Source organism: Propithecus coquereli, unplaced genomic scaffold, assembly GCF_000956105.1.
Source record: "Propithecus coquereli isolate 6110/MARCELLA unplaced genomic scaffold, Pcoq_1.0 Scaffold478, whole genome shotgun sequence".
In the NCBI taxonomy this organism is placed as follows: domain Eukaryota; kingdom Metazoa; phylum Chordata; class Mammalia; order Primates; family Indriidae; genus Propithecus; species Propithecus coquereli.
Genome location: NW_012150596.1, coordinates 961781 through 970169, shown reverse-complemented (window position 1 = coordinate 970169; position 8389 = coordinate 961781). Strand labels below are relative to the sequence as shown.

The following is an 8389-nucleotide window of genomic DNA, read 5'->3' as shown; positions in this document are numbered from 1 at the left end:
ATTCCCATCCACTTTTATGGTTTTCACTATCATCTTCATGGTGATAAATTTCAAATTTATCATTTAACTGCAGCCTTGAACTTCAGACTTGTAAGTATAGCTACCTCTGAATATCTCTACATGAATATCCCAAAGTTGCCTTATACTTGGCATGCCCCAAATGTAAGTCATCTCCCCACTCTACTTCCATCCCAGGCCTGTTCTCCCTTAAGGGTCTCCCTATCTCAGTGAAAGGTCCCACCACCCACCTAATTGCCCAGGTCAGAGACATGGTAGTCATCCATGATTCCTCCCTCTCTCTTGCCCCAGATTTCTCCCCAATCCCAATGGCTTCTTCTCCCATCCAAGTACTAACCAGGCCCGACCTTGCTTAGCTTCTGAGACCAGACGAGATCGGACACGTTCAGGGTGGTATGGCCGTAGACCCAATGGCTTCTTCTTCCCAAAAGCTTCTTGGTTGCCATTCCCCCTGCCAACATCTTAGTCCAGGCCCACATATTCTCTTTTTTGTAGACTATTGAATTCTTCCATTCTAATTTGTCTCTTTGCTTCCCTTCCTGTCACATTCCATCATCCATCTTCCACACTGCCAGCATAATGCTCATTCTAAATCTTATAAATGACCATATTATCTAATCTGATTTGACCTCGTAAGACTCTGTCCCAGACTCAAGAAAGTATGTTGTCGTCGTGCTCTGGTATGTTCAACATGACTAGGATTGGCTCCAGAATGCATTGCTTGCATATTCAATTCCTGAAACCTCATCTTTCTCCCATCCTTCTGTCTGGTGCTCTAGCTTGATGCTACAATTGGCTGCTTTTCCAGCTTCCAAACTTAAGCTCTGTTTTCTGATTTTTGATTCTGTATCAGAAGTCCTTTGTGTCAGGACCTCCCATACCTGTTGATATGGTTTGGATGTTTGGTCCCTCCAAATCTCATGTTGAAGTTGGATCCCCAGTGTTGGAGGTGGGGCCTGGTGGGAGGTGTTTGGGTCATAGGGGCAGATCCGTCATGAATGGCTTGGTGCCCTCCCCATGATAATGAGTGAGTTCTTGCTTTATTAGTTCATGCAAGAGCTGGTTATTTAAAGGAGACTGGCACCATCTCCTCTCTCTCTTGCTCCCTCACTTGCCATGTGACACACCTGTTCCACTTCACCTTCCACCTTGATTGGAAGCTCTCTGAAGCCCTCACCAGAAGGAGATGCTGGCACCATGCTTCTTGTACAACCTGCAGAACTGTTAGCCAGATAAACCTCTTTTCTTTATAAATTACCCAGCCTCCAGTATTTCCTTTACAGTGATGCAAAACGGACTAACATACCTGTCTTTCCCCAACAAGTAGTGGGCTATCTGTGGTGTTGGGTCCTCTTTTAAAATCTTCTAATTGATCACAACCAGTTACAGATTCCTTTGTTCCTCCTCCACTCCCACTGCTTCACTTGATCAGCCTTTTAAAAACTTAAAAAAACAAATAAAAATAAAAGGAAAAAAAAGAAAAGAAAATCTTCAGCTGCCTAACAGATCCAGAAATGATTATCCACCTTAGTTTCCAAGAAATATGTAGATCCATGGAGTACATGAAAATGCCTGTGGCCAAAATCAAATTCTGGCCATCTTTTTCTTAGTTTACAGAAAGAATTAAATTAATGGATTCAATTGTCTCATTTTTCAGTTATTATTACACAGAATTTTCTTAAATCTCCGTCACCCTTTTCTACTACTGCTTTTCTGCTGGCTAGTGATTGACCTGTAGCAAATAAGTATGAAGGGAAAAAAATTTAAAAAAACAATGGATCATACTCAACAGCTTGTTTTTGATGCAAATATGCTTGTGGTTGTGATTTTATATTGATAACGTAGAACACAGTCATAGTTTCTGCTAGGAAAATTCTTTTCAGTACATTCGAAAGAGTTAAATACATCAGTGGTTTGTTTGTTCTATGAAGGGCTTCACAAGGACTCTTTTCCCCTGAATATATGTCTGGAAAACTCTAGTCTAGAGGAAAGGGTCTCGGTTTTTAGCATGGAAAATGAGCTGACCCCTGCCCACATTTCTCTCTTCATCTTCTACAACTCACTCAGGCTCCACTCTGAGCATCAAGCATATTAAGCTGGTTTTATTTCCTTAAACGTACTACCTTGTTCATGCTGTGCTCTGTGCACAGGCTGATTTGCTCCTCTCATCCGCTAATGTGGAAGTGAAATATCTTGTCCCAGCTGACAAGGTGCCCTCTTCTGTGGTTAGTCTATCATAGCCTTTGCCACACCACATCATAATGGACTTGTCTGATTTTTCTACCATTAGCTCTTAAAGGAAAGAGACAATTTTTTTTTAACTCTCAGAATCCTTGGTTCCTGACACATTGTAAGGAAATAGCAAATATTTGCCAAACTACTAAATCTTCTTTTAAAGAAATAGAAGGGGAAGTTGTAAAACATTCAAACCTGGAAGAATAGCACTGGCCAGCCTCTCTGGTGATACAAATCAGAGTATATTTAAGTTTTCTTCTATTCCTTTAGTTATCTCTCTTTCCTCTGGAGTCAGTTCCATTGGTTTATTTTAGTCCTTTTCTTTCATGTTGACAGTTTCCCTCAAATGTCTGGTGATCCTTAGTTGAGTGGTCATATTTATGAATGAAAAACTGGGTTGGTTATTATGGGCAGATAGCATGAGTTTCCTTTGCCATGTGTTGGTCTGTTTCCCCTGCAAACCTCTGCCCAGAATGGAAGCGCTGACTGTGGGTTCTGTTAAAGTGGGCAGGACCTGTCAACAGTCAGGCTTCCCTTGGGGTTATGTGGGTGGAGAGGCAGGAAGATCAAGGACCCCCACAACAGATGAAGTAAGGAGGACTTTTCTCTAGGGGTGGAGCCCTTTAGAGGGTTTCACTCTTGACTGATACTGGTTTTCCTTTTGTTTTCATCCTCTTATCTGTTGTGGAGATCTCATCACCCTCCAGAGAGCATGAGCACGCCTGAGGCAACTTTAGCCTGAGGGCAAAGGCCAAATGCTGTTGCTAACAGGTGGTCCACTGGGGGAGAGAGAGAGGAGGAAAAAGGTCCCCCCTGTCCCAGCTGTTTCTAGGGCAGGTCTTCGATGTATTACCATAATGATCGCCTCCCAGCCCACCCCTGCTCTTCACGTTCATTGACTCTGAGATTTGTACTTCTTTGCGAAAACATACTCTTCCCTCTAATTCTTTGAACTGCAAAGTTTTCTGCTCTGATTTCTCTATTAGTCCAAATCCATTGCCTTCCTGGCTTCCTGGTATCCTTCAACTAAGGCTATGTCACATTATGTCACACTGGTGTCACCTTTTCTTACTTCCCATGGCTATTGTGGTTTCTTTCTTTTTACATTTATTTTTGACCAAGAAATACATTCACATGGTTAAAAATGTAAAGAGTACAAAAGAGTATGCAAGGCACACATTTTTGTTGTTGTTTTTGAGACAGGGTCTTTCTCCACCACCTGGGCTAAGGTGCAGTGGCACCAACATAGCTCACTGCAACCTCAGACTCTTGGGCTGAAGCAATCCTCCTGCCATGCCTGGTTAATTTTTCTATTTTTTGTAGAGATGGGGACTCGCTCTTCTTCCTCAGGCTGTTCTTGAACTTCTGGACTCAAGGGATCCTCCCACTGCCTTGGCCGCCCAAAGTGCTAGGATTATAGGCGTGAGCCACTGCACCCAGCACAATGCAAAGTCGTCTTCTCACCTCTTCCTCCCAGTCTTCCATTGTCAACCAGTGTTGTCAGTTTCTTATGCATCTTCCAGAGATGCTTTTATGCACATTCAAGAAAATACACAGATATTTTCTCTCGTCCTTTTCACACACAGCAGTGTACAATACATTATTCTGTATCTTTGTTTTTTCATTTAACAATATGTCTTAAAGATTGTCCGATGTCAGCAAAATGCTTCTTTATTCTTTTCTTTTTGCTACCACACAGAAAAATCTTTATTCTTTTTTTAACAACTGTGTAGTATTATACTGTATGAATGATGTACCATGATTTATTTAACTAATCCCCTATTGATAAATATTTAGGTTGTTCCGAGTCATATGATATTAAAAAATGCTGCAATAGATAACTTTGTACTTACTCATTTTTAGAAGTTTTTTTCCCCAGACATTTTCACGGAATCTGGAAGGGCTAAAATTCATACATATTTTAACACTGACCAACTTTTAACCTAAACATAGTACATTCAAAAGATGATTTAAGAGTTATTGTTTATTTTCCATTAGTCAGATCGATGCACAGTAAATTATGTGTGTTATATATCCTTTTCAAAGCCAGAATCACATTTTAAAGCTTCCAATGTAAAGTCCTATCTGGCCTTAAGGATTCTGGTTGCATTACGTGGGATTTTCCATGTGGGTCTGCAGCAGAAAGCCAAAGACGGTGTGATCTCTGGTACCTCCATCCAGAATGCTGCATTTGATGGCTAGACTGGTAAGAAGCAATTTCAGGAGATACTTCTTGAATCAGTTTATTTGTCAAAATCAACATTCACTGAGCGCCTACTGTGAGCCAGGTGCTGAGCTGGACCCTAGAGATACAAAGAAAAAGATGATAGTCCCGCCTTGCCAGGAGCTCCTAGTTCAGAGAAGGTGACCAATACACGAGTAGGCAACCATAAACAATGTGAAAAGTGCCACAGCAGAGGTGAACACAGAGCGCTGTGGGACCATTAAGAGGGTGTGCTAGGAGGGATATCTGGGAAGTCTCCCTAGAAAAAGAAACACCTGTCATAATGTTGCATTTTGACTTGCAGCACTTCACTGACAAATCCCAACATTCCATGTCTGTCCCCTGCCCTTGGCTTTTCGAGTCCAGAATCTTCCACTCTTTTTCATTCTGCGGAAGTCTTCTAGTTGGTTATATTTATTCTGACACTCTAAGGGCTCCAGAGGTGTAATGTAGGAGGGGATTGGGGATAATAATCTCCAGCATAGATGAGTGTGGCTGGAAATGGGGATGTCTGGGGTCTTGGCTTAGTTGTGGGTGTTAGTTTTGATAGCGTGACAAGAATCCTCAATCTCCACTTCTACCAGCTGCCTACCTCCATTCCAGGTGGAAAAGTCACCAAGGTGAACTTTCTTGGCAAATGTCTATGCATTGTTTCTGACTTGTGGGAGCTCTGATCACACTCCCAATTTGTGTAAGAAAAAAGGCTATATTTATTGATGTCTTTAGATAGACAAGAAATGCAGGTAACAGTTGCTACTACTGGGAAGTAAAACTGGGGTGGTGGGCAAGTTTTACTTTTTGTTCTATTTCGCCTGTGCTCTCTGCCTTATTTTTACAATGAACATATTTTATTTGTATAATACTTTATTTTTTGACAAACTGTTTATTGAAGATAACCTTTGCACACAGAAAAGTGCACAAGTCATAAGCTTAATAAATTTTCATAAAGTAAACACACTCTCTGTAATAGTCACCCAGATTGTAGATCTCTCTTAGTATCTCAGAGGACTCACCCCTCCCTTGTCTCCTTCCAATCACCTCCACTTCTCACAAAGGTAACTGCTATTCTGCCTTCTGTCACCAAAGATTAGTTTTGACTGACAGTTCCAGTTGCTCCTTATCCTACTAACACTTGGGATCATCGATAGTATTCATCTTAGTTATTCTAATAGGTCTTTAGTATTATCTCACTGTGGTTTTGATTTGCATTTCCCTAATGGCTAATGATGTTGCTCATCTTTGCATGTGCTCATTTGTCACCTGTATGTCCTCTTTGGTAGTAAGATCTTCCATAAATATGAAACCTAATCTTTTTTTTTTTTTTTTAAATTGCTTGAAAGTAATAACACCGTTGACCTGACTAGGGAATATTCTTTGAGTGTAATAATCCTTCTGTGAGGCGGACTGGTGTGGTGGTGGAAATAGCCAGAATTCGGTAGCAGACATTCTAGACTATTCTATTTGTTATGAGATCTTAGGCAAAACAAATTATTTAAACTTTTTGTGCCTCGGTTGGTTTGTTTATAAAGCAGGGATAATAATATCTCCTGCTTCATAGGGTTGTGCTGAATATTAGATGAGAAAATCCTGTAACACTCCCTGCCCCATGCCTGACACAGTAAATGTTCATCAGCGTTCTCTCTGCGCTTCTGGGAAAGCTTGGAAAGAGGGCAAGGGGGAGATACTGCCCTTGAGGCAGTCAGTGGCTTAGCATCTGAGGGAGAATGAGTGAATGACTCTTTTCTCTGGCTCTAAGGAAAAAACTCCAGAGTTGTGAGTTGTGTCCTAGAGACAGAATTCTGTCCCCTTAGCCCTGTCCCCACCCCTGCCAAATACAGCAGGAGCATCCTGCTTCAAAGGGAATTCTAGAAGAAATTTCTTGTCATAATTGGGCTCTTGGGTGCAGTTACACCCCTTTTATGACTTTTAACACTTACTGCTGTGAGTCTAGCAGAAAAACACAACACCCCCGCCAGCATCTTTTCACCTAATTCCAAAACGTTCCCCCAGCGATGCTTCCTGTGGCAGAACTGCCTGAGGGGCCTTGTGGCTGCCACCAAGTAAACACCCTTTCAACAAATATTTGCCCAGCACTTAGCAAGCACAAAGGCCTCTCATAGGTCTGGGAATCCAAAATGAAAAAGAAAGAACTGCTAGTTAAGGAGACAGAAGAGTCAGGAGTGGCCAATAGTGCACGGGCACACACCACAGGGGAGAAGCACAGGGGGTCTCCAGAGCATGGAGGAGGAGTGAGCATGAAGAGGTAACATCAGAGCCCTGAGGGAATTTTCTGGGTGAGGAAAGAATACATGCCAGGTACAGGGAACAGCACATGGAAGGACCCAGAGGCTGAAGATCAGGGGCTCAGTTTCTTCTTGCTGCTACACAGTTGGGACCACAGCCTTGCTTCAGGCTGTGCACAGCACCCCAGGTTCTCCCAATGAGCCCTTAGGGTGGAACACAGAATATCAGGCCCTTATAGTAAGAAAAAAAAAATTCCTTTCTTCCAGGATGAAGGATCTGAAGGATCGAACATTCTGCAGGTGGTTATATTATTTACACCCATTTTCCTTCAAAAATGAGCCTGACATGATGGAACATTTAAGACTTCTCTGTGTGGTTCTGGCCCATGTTTTACCTCCCTTGCTCCAGTCTCAGCCTGCCTTCTGCATCTCCCCTAGAGCTCCAGAACTCGGGCAGGCTAGCCTCTGGCTCCTATGCCTAGAGACCCCTCACACAGCCTCTCCCTGGGCCTCCTAGTTTACCCCTATGCTAATCCTTCTTCTTGACTTAACTCGTTCAGGGTGGTCTCTCTCTCCAACTTGAAACTGCCATCCTCCAGGCTGCCCTCTTCAGTTCTGACCCCAGGCTCGGGCAGTCTCTCTCTGATCCCTTCTGTGGTCCCTCAGCCCCTCAGGGGACGTTTTTGAAATTAGCCCTTTTTGCTCCTAACTCATCTCCTAGGTATGCTAACCAGAGACTGCCTTCTCAGTGGGGACCTGACTCAGGTGGCCTCTAGCTCTCCCACAGTGTCTCCTGGGGCCAGCCTGACTGTTTCATGAATGGGGAAACTGAGGCTTAGAGAAAGGGAATGACTTACCAAGGTCATGCAGCACGTTAGTGGCAGAGCTGAGACTAGCCCAGGCCTCCTGACTTCCAGCCCAATGCTCTTTTCCAGGAATCAGGCTACCTCTCCCGGGGCTCAGCGTCTTCTAGTCAGCGTCAGCTCCCGCCCACCAACTGCACTGTGCACCCATCTCTGGTAGCACTTCCTTCCTGAGCCACTTCATTAAAACTGAAGCTGGCCCGTCCAGGCTTCTGACTCATCAGCCTAGTGAAGAACATCCAGCCATGTCTGCATATGATTAAGGAAATGCCAGGGCTAGGAAGCACTTTCTTTTGTGGCTAAGCTGGGGACAGTGCAAAAGGAGGTGGAGAGATTCAATGAAATGGGAAGATTTGAATGGAAGGCAATCTCTCAGCACCAGATGTACCACAGGGACCATGGGAATGGAATGGGAAGAGGAAGGGCCATATCAAAAGGCTTAGGGTTACCAGTTAAACACATTTTGGTACAGAAGCATATTTACTGGCGTAGAAGGACCCCTGTTATACACCATTAGTGCAAATGTCATGGCAAAAATAGACTGTCCCTATAGTTCCACTTTTGTAAAAATAAGTTGAAAGTGACCCCAAAGTGCCTATGAGTGGTAGCTAAAATTTATCTGTGTGTTTCCTCCTTTCTTTGCACTCATGTTAAGTTTTGCCCACATGTTGAAAAGTGGAAGACAATTACCATGACCTTCATGAGCTGTTGTGGCACAGGTGTTCCCCTGAGAATAAATGGAACAGAGAACTTTTCTCCTTCACAATGTCCCCCAGTGAACCGTGCCATCTTGGTAAGTGTGGACT

The 8389-nt window shown here is 43.3% G+C and overlaps 1 long non-coding RNA gene across 1 annotated transcript; it reads right to left on the bottom strand.

Annotated features, from left to right (window-relative positions):
* Positions 1-4219: 4219 nt before the first annotated feature.
* Positions 4220-7838, bottom strand: LOC105819276. Its single transcript, XR_001137951.1, has 3 exons — positions 7578-7838; positions 6857-6924; positions 4220-4556 (listed from the first exon to the last, which is right to left on the bottom strand). It is a non-coding gene; the product is annotated as an uncharacterized LOC105819276 (long non-coding RNA).
* Between the last annotated feature and the right edge of the window lie 551 nt (positions 7839-8389).